Source organism: Trichomycterus rosablanca, chromosome 4, assembly GCF_030014385.1.
Source record: "Trichomycterus rosablanca isolate fTriRos1 chromosome 4, fTriRos1.hap1, whole genome shotgun sequence".
In the NCBI taxonomy this organism is placed as follows: Eukaryota; Metazoa; Chordata; class Actinopteri; order Siluriformes; family Trichomycteridae; genus Trichomycterus; species Trichomycterus rosablanca.
This window is the reverse complement of record NC_085991.1, coordinates 14,889,940-14,903,083: the sequence shown is the minus strand read 5'-3', so window position 1 is coordinate 14,903,083 and position 13,144 is coordinate 14,889,940. Positions and strand designations below refer to the sequence as shown.

General features: G+C 34.4%; 1 non-coding gene across 1 annotated transcript; it reads right to left on the bottom strand.

Moving 5' to 3' along the window:
* Window positions 1–9,487: 9,487 nt before the first annotated feature.
* On the bottom strand, window positions 9,488–9,559 carry trnap-cgg (transfer RNA proline (anticodon CGG)). The gene has a single exon. It is a non-coding gene; the product is annotated as a tRNA-Pro (tRNA).
* Window positions 9,560–13,144: the final 3,585 nt, after the last annotated feature.

The following is a 13,144-nucleotide window of genomic DNA, read 5'->3' as shown; positions in this document are numbered from 1 at the left end:
TATATTTTATGTTGACCGCCGTTTTATAAAAGCAATAAGCCACTTGAGACCGTACGTTACTGTTACGATTTTAGCACGGGGAAAGAAGTTTTAGGCACTCTGCTAACCATAAACAACTGAAATGGAGAAACCCTGGATGATATTTCCACCGCAGCACTTACAGGTGAGCTAATAACTTATATTTTCTGTTTGGATGTTGAGTTTTGTGAGCCAGTATTGTGCTTGTTCAGAGTCTTATCTAGGTTTATTTGTGTTAGCATTGACCTAATTAACTTAGCTAGCTAGCTTAACTTTAAAGTCAGCATTTTTTTTTCTTAATTGTTTTCAGGTTTGATAATCAAGTGTAGCTGGACAATAGAAGATGCTTTTAAATGAAAATTGCGAGTGGTAACACTGGATTCTTGGATAATGTAATTTATTAGGTAATAGATCTGCTCATTACAGTAGGTCCGTATGTAGTGTCTCAAATCACTCCGTGTTCCCTATATAGTGCACTACACTGTCTGGGGTGGAAGCGCTAATATGCCATGTCCTACGAAGTGCACTACATAGGGAAGGGGAAGTGATTTGGGACGAAGCCTCACAGAGTAAACATGAGTGCTGCTTTCTGTAAGAGGGAAAAACAACGAAGATTAATTTAGACTTGAAAAAAGATTAAACTTAAAATAAGTGTTTTTTCAAATGTCAGTGAAGTGAGTTTGAGCTTCTGAACTGGTTTGAAACTGTTTATGTACAAGCGGCTCCACAGGTGAGGGTCACTTCAGCCTGGTAAACGTGGTGTTAGGGACAGGAAAATAACTTTGTGGAGAACACAATGTGCTAAAAGTTTAAAGGTAAGGAAGACTATAAAAGTGTGGTGATTTATTAGATGCGTTTTGGAGGAATAACTTGTAACCATAAGTAATAAATCACGATAAATGAATGATTATTGCAATAATATTATTGCAGTATAATCATGTCATGGCTCATGTTGTGTTATTGTTGAGCCTGTAGTGATTAACACAAGTAATAATAAGTAGTTTTGTTCCTTTTTTCTGATTGTTTACTTTGCTGCTATAAAGAGCAATTTTAATCAGCTTATGTTTGTGAAATTGTATTATGAAAAACATTGACTTATTGTAAAGAATACATTTGAATACACAGTTAATATCTGCTGTTTAAATTATTTTAGTAATTCTTGTAACTCATCTCTTAGTATTTTGTTTATTTGTAATGTTATGTAAATTATACTTTGTTTCGTTTAGAAGGCAGTGTACATACAAATTTATATTGATACTTTTTGTAAACTCTTTTTTAAAAATATTTCTTAAATCATATTTTTTTCTCCTTATGGCCCAAATGAATTGTGACAATAGTGATCTCAGTTTTAGATCAGAATAGTGATTAAATAAAAATTGAGATGCTTCAGTTCTGGTTCTCTAAAATATGTTGTCATGGCTGTTTGTGCTTGTTTACAGGTCATGGATGAGTTGGATGGATGATTCTTTAATCTGGCCATCACAAGTACACCACAGAACTGATGGAAAGCATTCTGTTTAAAAGTTCAGTTCTTTGGAGTCATGAAAAATGTAATGATGCCACCAGTGACTCTGGATGAAGGTAAATTCAATATAAGTCATTACTCAAAATGTATTCAGCAATTTGTACCCCTAGAGGCACCGCTGTGTAAAATATTTTAAAGCATCACTTTATTACTTATAATGAACTTCATTCATGAAAACACATCAATGTAATTTAATATTGTAGTTAGGTTTTTTTGTAATAACTCTTACAATTATATTGTAAATACTGTAATATTGTGGCTCAGAATGCATTGTAACCAGCATGCATTGTAATGGGCATCATACACACATCAGCCGTAACATTAACACCACCTTAATCTACACTCATCGTCTATTTTATCAGCTCCACTTATCATACTGGAGTACTTTGTAGTTCTACCATTACAGTCTGTAGTCCATCAGTTTCTCTGCATGCTTTATCCCTCTTCCATCCTGTTCTTCAGGACCCCCAGAGTATCAACACACAGCAGGTTTTCTTTGGGTGGTGGAATATTCTCAGCACTGCAGTGACACTGATGTGATGGTAGTGTGTTGGTGTGTGTTGCACTGATATGAGTGGATAAGACAGCAGTGCTAATTGAGTTTTTAAGCATCTCAGTTCCACTGCTGAGTCCACCAGCCAACAATGTTCTTTGGGCAGCATCCTGTGACCACTAATGAAGGACTAGTGCATGACCAACAGAAACTGCAGCAAGAAATGAGCAAACGTCTCAGACTTTACATCTACAAGGTAGGAGTGTCTGTAGAGTGGACAATGAGTGGACACAATGTTTTAAAAACTCCAGCAGCACTGCTGTGTCTGATCCACTTGTACTAGTTCAACTCACACTAAAACACCACCACCATGTCAGTCACTGCAGTGCTGAGACAATCATTCAGTGAATTAATACCTGCTCTGTGTTGGTCCTGTGGGGGTCCTGACCATTGAAGAACAGGTGGCTAACAAAGTATGCAGAGAAACTGATGGACTACAGTCAGTAATTGTAGAACTAGAAAAGTACTCCAGTATGGTAAGTGGAGCTGATAAAATAGACAATGACGGTAGATACAAGGAGGTGGTGTTAATGTTATGGTTAATCGATGTAAATAGCTAGCAAACAGTAATTATAAACAATTATTAACATTTATGGCTAAAAGAAAAATATCACAAACATATTTTTTTGTTCCCTGGAGCCTAATTTAAGTTTGAAAATCACTAAATTGGCTAATCACTGAACACAAACATTAGATTGTTGTTTGTGAATAGTACTTAGAAGGTTGACCAGATTACAGAGACTCTAACAGGAAATGTTACTTAAATGTTTGTTAGAAACTTTGTCTGTTTAAGAGTGTTCAAAAACACAAACAGACAAAACTGTTAGCTTGATGCTACAATACATTCTCATTAAAGATAGAAATTTGCATTATGCTTGCAGTAAAAACTTGATGAAATAAAAGTGATTTAAAATAATTTCTGGATTAAATACTGCTTTATTAGTAAATTATCGTTTTGTAGATGTTGAGTGTTAAGTCTTTATTTGCCACTCGACCCTGAAGCAAAACAGTTTATCAGTAATCAGTAAAATATCCCATGTGCTATTTTTATCATCCTCAACAAGCGGTAGTCTGAAGCCCTGTCTAAAGTCATGTCTGTTCATGAGAAATGTTGTGAGCTCTCAGGTTGGTCTAGAACTTTGTACACGTTTGGTGGTGTCTGTTTTATTCTGGGTAGATGTTGAAGTCTGGGGGTTTCGGTGACTGAAGGTAAAATAAATCTGTAATTATTGTAAATCCTGTGGTGTGGCCAGGCAAAAATTTAATGAATTAGATATGACATATTGTAAACATTCTGGAAGGGAAAAAATTGATTTAAAAAGTGATTTCAATGTCAGTAAGGCATTGCTTTTCTTTATATAGTGCAATAGTCCATTGAGATTTTGAACGGCCTTCCAGCACTCTTCCCATCAGGAGTTGCACCACCACAGAAACTGGGACAGCCAAGTGATCAAGTTCATATTCTCATGGTAAGTATTGTCAACTGTTATTTATTTGTTGTTTAGATAGTTCACAAAACTGCTTGCAAATAAACTTTGAGTTGTCATTTAAATCCTGAATATCGTTTGTTCTGTTCATGTCTGTGGCTTATAGTGCCTTTGGTTTCTGTTTTTTCAGCCCTCTGAAAACGCTGCTGCTTTTCTTAGCAGATGCCGTCTATCAAGCCCCTGCTTCTAATTGACCAGGATAACTGCATGATCAGTGTTGGGAAGAACCCAGTAACAACATTCCCCGAAGGCCTGCTGCACGAAGGTGTTTTGTATGTCATTTCATACGCGCTGCAAGTCAGGTCCAGGTCCCTTTTTATTATTATTTTTTTTATGTTTAAAAATGGTATATGAAGACCAAGCAATGTTGTTAATGTTGTAGATGTAGGGACATTGTTATTGGAAAGCCTTGACATCTAAGATTGACATGTTTTAATAGAATTCTCAGAAGCGGCCTGAACCTGCTTGTTGTGTATTTGGATAAAGCTGCCTTGTTTGCACACTTGTAATGTATTTATATCAAGCTGCCATGATGGCACACTTGTTAAAGTTAATAAAATTTATCGCAAAATTCAGATTTTCTGTTGTATTTTCGATAAACGGACTTGGTGTATGTTGTTTTAATTTGAGTATAAAGTACATTCCTCTCAGATTGCTAGCAATGCAGTCTTACCAATAGACTTATATGAGAGAAATAGACTAGTATTGAGTCTCTATATTTTTTGTGCATGGAAACTGAATTGTTAATGCTTATGTTATAATTGATAACATAATAGCTGATAACATAATAACATAATAGCTCAATGGTTAAGGTACTGGACTAGTAAACAGAAGGTTGCTGGTTCAAGCCCCGCCACCACCAAGTTGCCACTGTTGGGTCCCTGAGCAAGGCCCTTAACCCTCAATTGCTCATTGTGTTCCACTCACTGTGTAAGTCGCTTTGGATAAAAGCGTCTGCTAAATGCTGAAAATGTAAATGTAAAAAATAATTAAAAAGCTCTAATTTTCATATTTTCTGACTGGTTTTGGCACCACACTAAATGCCTTAAAACCAATGTATTATTGCTTATTTTTAAGAAGTCTCACTAAGTAACATTTGCGTACCCCATTGGCAGATTTTTTTTTTGCTTAATATAAGCATTTACATCTCATTTCAATATTTCTTTTGCTGTTTTTATAGATAGTTTTTTAGTGTGTTAATTATAATAATGTGAGGGTTTTTAAATTGTTAATTTCTTATTTTGAACTATTTTCTAAAGTTGATCTTAATTTAAGCTTTACAGTGTTAATTTAAGAACATTTTAAAGCTATTTTAGCTAAAAATATGTCCAAGCATTCTAATTTCAAGAATTTTTTTTACCTAATAAGGTTTTATGAAAATGCTTAAAACAAGATTAATATGCTAGTTTAGCTGATTATGCTAGTTTTTGAATTATTAATATGAAATTAGAGCAAATGAGTTTTACTCAAATCTAGCCATAATACCTTAAATCAAGTAATTTCTTACTCATTTTAAGATTATAAGATAATTTATAGCACAAGATCTTTTTTCTTATTTTAAGAAATCTTGCTGAGATAAATTTTCTCACTATACTGGCAGATAATTTTGCTTGATTTAAGTACCTTTTGTTTTGATTTGTTTTTATTTTTCTTGTTTTCTGAAGGTGATTTTTTGCAGTGTATGCATTATACAGACATTGGTTAACAGCTACAGTTAATGACTTTGGCATGATTGTTGGTGTTGAATGAGCTACTTTAAGAACAATTGCAATCAAAATTGTTTAACCCCCAATGCAAATTAGATTTATTAGCACCATTTGCAAACTTTCAGCTGTTTGTAATTAAAATAATAATTTAAATAGCTCAACATAACATCAGCATCAACACAAAAAGCCACTTTTAATGACTACTGCAGTCAGAATTATTCAACCCCCTGAATACAATCCCTAACAGCTCATTACAAATCAGATGTTATCTCGAGAACACCTGATACAACCAATCAAGGGCTTAGCTGCATCAGGTGTTTTATTGAGATACAACACATCAAATACCTGGACTGGTTTGGGGTTTGTTGACTGTGACGTTTGATTGTTGTAGTGAGGAAAAGTCGACACATGATGGCAGAATGTATCTACATTATTCTAGACAGAGCTGTACTGAAGGAAAGGAAAGTTGAAGAGAGGAAATGGTTCAGACATACATAAGAAATTATAACAGACTTTGAACTACATGATTCTGCAGTTCAGTCATGTCAGTGCTTGATTACTTCTGCATCATTTCCCTTCTTTTAGGTAAGAAATCAAATTTCAGATATTGTTTTAAAGACCTTTAATATTTTATTGCCTATTAGCAGAGTACAGATTTATTATCAGTTTAATGAATCTACTGTATAATTAAAATGTATGTTAAAGTATGATTTGATGGTGGAGCCCCAGAACGCTACTTAAATATACAAATGTTTAGATGTTTATAAAACCATACATTTAAAATCATAAAAACTGATTGTTTTTGGTTTTGAAATTTTTATGTACAAACAAATAAATAATAACAATTGTTTAAATAATTTTAATAATTTTTCTTTTTTTTTTTCAACAGGTTATTACTCAGCGCAGGAAATTAAATCTGTGTCTACCATTAAGAATTAATTGGAGGGAAATTCTGTTATTTTATCCTGCAGTTACAGTGGAGGATACAGTACAAATAATAACCTGCTGTGGTATCGTCAGTTCTCCACATTCAGACCAGAGTTCATTATTCTGGTTAATGATCTTAATAAAGAAGCTGCAGTTTCTGGGTTTTCTGTAAAGGTAAATGAAGATAAAAATCGAGTGGATCTGAACATCTCTGCTGCAGTATCAGATTCTGCTCTCTACTACTGTGCTCTGCAGCCCACAGTGACAGGAAATCATACTATACTGTACAAAAACTAAACACCTAAAATCAGTGAGCTCTGTTATACCTAAATGTGGTTGCTGGAATGTAAACTTGTATTTTTCTTCTCATTTTTTGGTTTGCAGGCTAAACCTGTATGTCCATGATTACTTCCAGTGACCCTTCATTCTTTAATCTAGGAGTCTGGATTGTTCATCTTATAGATGTACATCATGTATCATTATATAGTATTAATAAAATTAGATACTGTATAATGTAATCTTTTTGCCATACATGGATTATACATACATTCTCTGTGCTAATACTGCAATACTAACAATGCTAAGTATTGTTCATTACAGCATTGGCATTTAAATGTAAAATAAATGACACGAGGTTCACTGAACAAGGTTGTTCATTTTATCTTCTTTAATAAAGAATAATGAACAAAACATCATAAACTTACATTTTTGGAGATCATGAATGGTAAAACTTCTTGAAGTGTTGTGTATGTCACTGTATATGGTTCTTAGTACAGCTGGCTTTTCTTTATAGCTAAATGTAATACCACAATACTTCAGAACGTTTTTATCATTTTTTTTTTCTAATTATTTGGAACAAAGTAGCGCCACATTTTAAACATACTACCAACAACTGTGAATGCATTTATCTCTAGTCAACACATCACACACTGTGCTGAACTAAATGTAATTAAACATGACTAATTATGCTTTCTTTGTAATGAAACTACAATATTCTGTAACGGGTTTCTCACGGCAGGAAGAGTAAATCGGTCCGTTCTGAAAGAACTACAAATCTCAAAAGCCACAGCGCTGATTAGCACTAATTCGTAGCACCTGCGAGTGAAGCTATTTAAGGAAACCCTGAGCATGACTCTGTGCTGATGTGACCTTTTGTGTCTCGGCAACCACATAAAGTCAATGGAATGGTCAGCTAGCCAGCCCACAGCAGTGCTCACTCTTATCTGCTGCAGCTGTTTAAAGTTTTCTTTATGCAATAAACAAAATGATCAAACCAATGATTGTATAGTATAATAATATACATATAATTACCTATATTCGTATATAATAATTAAAATACATATACATAATACATATAATTCCATATTCATAAATATAATACATATTATAGCTTCTAGTATATTATCTATTAAGCTTCTAATACCTATTATAGCAATCTAATATAGTTATTTTAATACTTATAATAACAATAATAAATTATAAATGCATACCTCTATATTACACATAAATATTGTTACCACACCATCTATTTTTGTATTTTACCATGACATAAAGTATAGTAAAATAAAGAGAACACCGCTGTCTTGTGGCGGATACAAAATACTATAATGGCGTCAAAGCCAAAACATATTTTACAACGTAAACTTAACAGTAACAAAATAAATGCAACGAGTTCAGCAACCACATGAAGTCAACGGAATGGTCAGCTAGCCAGCCTAAACAGAACAGACTAATCAGTAACTGAGCACGTGTGATTTACTTAGATTAAAAGAGTGTAAAATAGCCTGTATTCACTACCAGCTCATGAATGTTAATCTACATACTGTTAATGAACAAAATATAGCAGAGCTGAACAGTTACTAGCTTAATAAAAGTATATATTTAAGAGTATTTCAGGAGCTTTGCTTAGATGAACTTACCCACTGCAGTGCTCACTCTATCTGCTGCGGATCTCCCAGCATTCAATTAACTTAATAGAAGGCAGCATATGACCAAGAGATGGCGCTGAACTTATTTGCAGGAATTTCACAAACTATACACACAAACATGAGCATCTTTTAACACTGTTACATCAGCATGTGTCATTTTTGTTTGATCATTAGATTTTAACGGGACACTTGATACGTTTTTTGTATAGTTCAACGAAGCATTCGACTAAACAAGGGCTCATCTGGGATTTGAAACCGGGACCTCTCACACCCAAAGCAAGAATCATACCCCTAGACCAACAAGCCAGTGGAAACATTGTGATACTTTGATCATATTTAAAGCCAACAGTTTGGCGAACTGGTTATAATTAGTCAACTGTAAAGACTTGGATTTTAACAAGACACCTCCCAAAATTTACCAAAGAATCGCAAATCCTGGACAAACCATCCTACTACGACTAAAAGTCCTTCAAATTTACCCAAATATTACAGTAACCAAATAAGTAAAGTTAAAAATCTTTAGGTGAACATTTTTAAAATAATTAAATCAACTTTAATTTACATGTCATTGATCAGTTGGTTCAATTTGTGTTGTTTTTTTTACATACAAATAAAACAATTTAGTTCAGTGGCAAAACAAACGTTATGATGTTTTGTGTTATTGGTTAATAACACTTAAGTTTGAAAGAAATTTACGTTGACATGAGATTTTCCTTGTCGTGTTGACTTCATACTCTGCACTGTTTGACTTTCCTTCACAATGACAGTGCTTTACATTTAAACATGGATTCACAAAACCTTTCGATGGCTTTTAGAATAACTCTGGCAGCATGATTTTATAAAGGTTTTCTGTTTGTTTTAGGACAAAGTTTAAGCTAAAGGTTAGAATTTTAATAATGTGGCCTGGCATCCATGTAGAGAGTTGTTCAAGTTTTGCCATTTAATCACCCCATTTTATTTCCATTTGCACACTGGGATTAGAACCTGAAGATGGGTAAACAAGGGTTCGACCGGGATTTTAACCCAGGACCTCTCACACTCTCATCGAGAATCATACCCCTAGACTAACGAGCCAGCCAGGACAAACACCAGGACATTTATTTGACCTCCGTGGCATAGCGTCAAAACCATGTTGACTGGTTGCACTGGAAAGTGTATTCATGACAAAACAAAATTCAATGCAGATCTTCATTAAAGCATTTCTAACAGTTTAAGCATGAGGTGTCATTAAAGGCATGAAGGGTATTTGCATCCACATAAGCTCACCAACTTCTACCAGTGTATCAGCATGTGTCATTTTTGTTTGATCATTAGATTTTAACGGGACACTTGATACTAAACGAGGGCTCGTCCGGGATTTGAACCCGGGACCTCTCGCACCCGAAGCGAGAATCATACCCCTAGACCAACGAGCCATCAGGAACAAGAGTCTTTGTGTTACTTTGATCTGCGTGACAGACCTTCAAAACTATGTTGTCTGGTTGAGCTGGTAAGTGTGGTCAGTGCTTGCATTACAAAACTATCAAAACCTCCAGTATCAGTACATAGACTGGTTATAACCTCTTTTTAAAGAGTTAAAACATGAAAAATATTTAAAGGCTCCAAATAGTAAAAACTTATTTTAATTAGTCAACTGTCAGGACTAGGAAGCATTTGAAAGCTTTCTGCCGTTTTCATAAAGTACCTTTGTAACCCTGTGTATTTAGGCAGAATTTACATGTTTACCAATTTAATGCCACCTTTGATTTCTAATTACACAATGTGATACATTTAGAAGAGACATTTTGATGTCAACATTCTTTAGTGAAAGAGCAGGGGATTAAAGAAGGGATCAAAAATTGTTTTTTTCTGCACACAGATGTAGGAAGGAAAGTAAATACATGATGACAGACTCCATCTACTTTTTACTAAACTCTGTAACAGAGCTGCACTGTTGGAAAGTGAAGCTGAAGAAAGGAAGTGATTCTAACATGTATAAGAATGATAACAGGCTTTAAGCTGCACTAGTCTACAGTTCAGTCATGGCATTGCTTGGTTTTGTTTGCCGTCTTTCAGTTATTTTAGGTGAGAAATAATATTATATCTAATGTATTTTTAATAATCTAATGTTTTTTATTTGTTTTTAATTAAATTAACTTTTGTTTTCCTTTTTTTTTTAAGTGTATACCTCTGCACAGACTATTATATCAGTTTCTACCTCTGAAAATGTCTTGGAGGGAAACTCTGTTACTTTATCCTGCAATTACAGTGGATCTGGAAGAGATGAGCTGCTGTGGTATCATCAGTACTCCACATTCAGACCAGAGTTCATTATTCTGGTTGCTGACTATCAAAAAGAAGCTCCAGGTTCTAAGTTTTCTGCAAAGATAAATGAAGCTAAAGATCGAGTGGATCTGAACATTGTATTTGCTGCAGTATCAGATTCTGCTCTCTACTACTGTGCTCTGAGGCCCATAGTGACAGGAAATCCACTGATACTGCACAAAAACCAAACACCTACATTACATGTGATACACGATCAAAAATATTCTTAATAAAACTATTAATATAATAAAATTTTATAGTTCTATATATAATGTTAACCTTAATATAACCTTATTCTGAGCTTACAGACCTCTGTAGTAATATATATTATTTAGATATTAAATTTAATTTGTTATAAATGTATGAGTAATTATAAGTAATTTAGGACAAATTGTTTTATGGTGCTTTTTATGAATCCTACATTAGGTTTTGTGTTTTTCTTATTGGTGTAGTTGTGTGTCTGTTGTCTGAACAAAATGAATGTTAATTATGTATTTTTAAGTATACAGTAATGCTAACTATATAATTATAAGACAGGAAAATGTAGCACATGGACCCTCTTTAATGTATGCATTTATTCATTTAGAGAATTCATTTCTGTGGTTCAGCCTCCCAAAAGCCCTGGGCAGGAAAAAAAAACGTGTAATCCAATCTGATACTGTTGCTTAATGTAAATAACACTTAATGTAAATAACACTTAATGTAAATAAGGACATTGTTTGTGTGTAAAGCAAATAACACACGAAGATATGTTCCAACACAGTGCCGTTGAACATGTGCCACTGATCTACAACCTAGTCATGTCCAAATATGATGTTAGTCACTATTTATTTATTGTAAATAACACAATTATGTGAAGTAATAGTAGCATGACAGTCATTTGTTAGGAGTCAACACACTTGTTCCTGCATTAGGTTGTGATGTAAATACAGCTAAAAACAATAAAGTGCATCATTTGCATTTAAAACACTAATGATTAATTGGTTTCCAAAAGTTCATGGCATGGATTACTTTAGATGTTGGAAACAGATGCATCTAGATGCATGCCATATGAAGGCAGGGTTACCATAAATGCACATGGATTGGGGGTGGGGTGAGTTGGGGTTATGTTCTTTCATACAGTATAGACAACTTTTAGTATGCCAGATGTGAATCTGACACTCAGCTCAATGATGTTACTTCTTCTCTTCATTTTACTCATTACTGATGAAAATGGTAAGTGTTATACAATAAGTATCATACTTCATTGGTTTTTTTTTTTTTCAGTATAACAAGCATTATAGCAATTTTTACTTTAAATGTTTTACATTTAGAATGAAATAAATGTTTTACATTGTTAACATGTTTTATAGCAGAAGCAGCTGAGAGTATTACAGCAGATAAACCCAGCTTAACATCAAATGAAGGCAGCAACATCACACTATCCTGCACATATGAATCAGCATATAATCAACTTCACTGGTATCGACAAAAACCTGGATCAACACCAGAGTTTCTGCTGCTAATTAATGAGGGTACTGTCATCACGGCTTCAACACCTGACCCAAGAATGTCCATCAGTTTTAACAAAGAGAATAAGAAAGTAGAACTGGAGATCGACTCTGCTGCAGTATCTGACTCTGCTCTGTACTATTGTGCTCTGCAGCCCACAGTAACAGGAAATTCAGCTACACTGTACAAAAACCTTCTCTCAGAGGAGGGAGCTATAAGCATGTTTACATTTTTTATATCTTTTGCTTTCTCAGTTCTTAGCCTATGATCTCAAATAACTATAAAGCTTTAGCACAATCTTCTACTGTTGGGTCTGAAATTAGACCCAAGCAAAAAGATTAAAAAATGAATAGTTAATAGACTGCCATTTGCCAAAACAGCATCAATTATTCTAGGTACAGTTGCACATAGTCAGGGATTTTGTAGGATTATAGTCTGGTGTATGAATAACCAATTATACAAAACAGGTGATAGTGCCCTGATGAAAAGAGTATACTAGTTTTTAATATGCTACAGTGCACTACAGTGTATTATTGTCACACTACTGATCAATACACTTAAAGAGTGCTAAAACTGAACAACTATTTTTGTACTTAATATACTTTAGTTGTACAAAAATAATACTCAACTGTATCAACTTTAATTGTGTTAATTGTACTAAACTGGGGCGGAACGGTGGTTTGGTGGGTAGCACTGTCGCCTTACAGCAAGTAGGTCCTGGGTTCAATCCAGGCAGGGCAGTCCGGGTACTTTCTGTGTGGAGTTTGCATGTTCTCCCCGTGTCTGCGTGGGTTTTCTCAGAGAGCTTCGGTTTTCTACCACAGTCCAAAAACATGCAGTCAGGTTAATTGGAGATGCTGAATTGTCCTATAGGTGAAAGGGTGTGTGTGTGTGTGTGTCTGCCCTGCTATTGACTGCCCCCCCCCCCCCCCCCCCCCCCGACCCTAATTTGATAAGCGGTTAAGAAAGTGAGTGAGTGTACTAAATTGAGACTATTTTAAGTATATTTAATTAAACTTAAGTTTACTACAGCATGTGTATTTACCTCCATGTTTCACATATACTTAAAGTGAAATTAAAACACATTTAATCCGTAATCCAAGTGCATTTTAAAAATAGACTTCAAATATATTTACTTTAGAGTAAAAATAAACTTCCACTTCCTGTCGTCCTAGACCTAATTTTTTGTAGAGCATAGCAATACA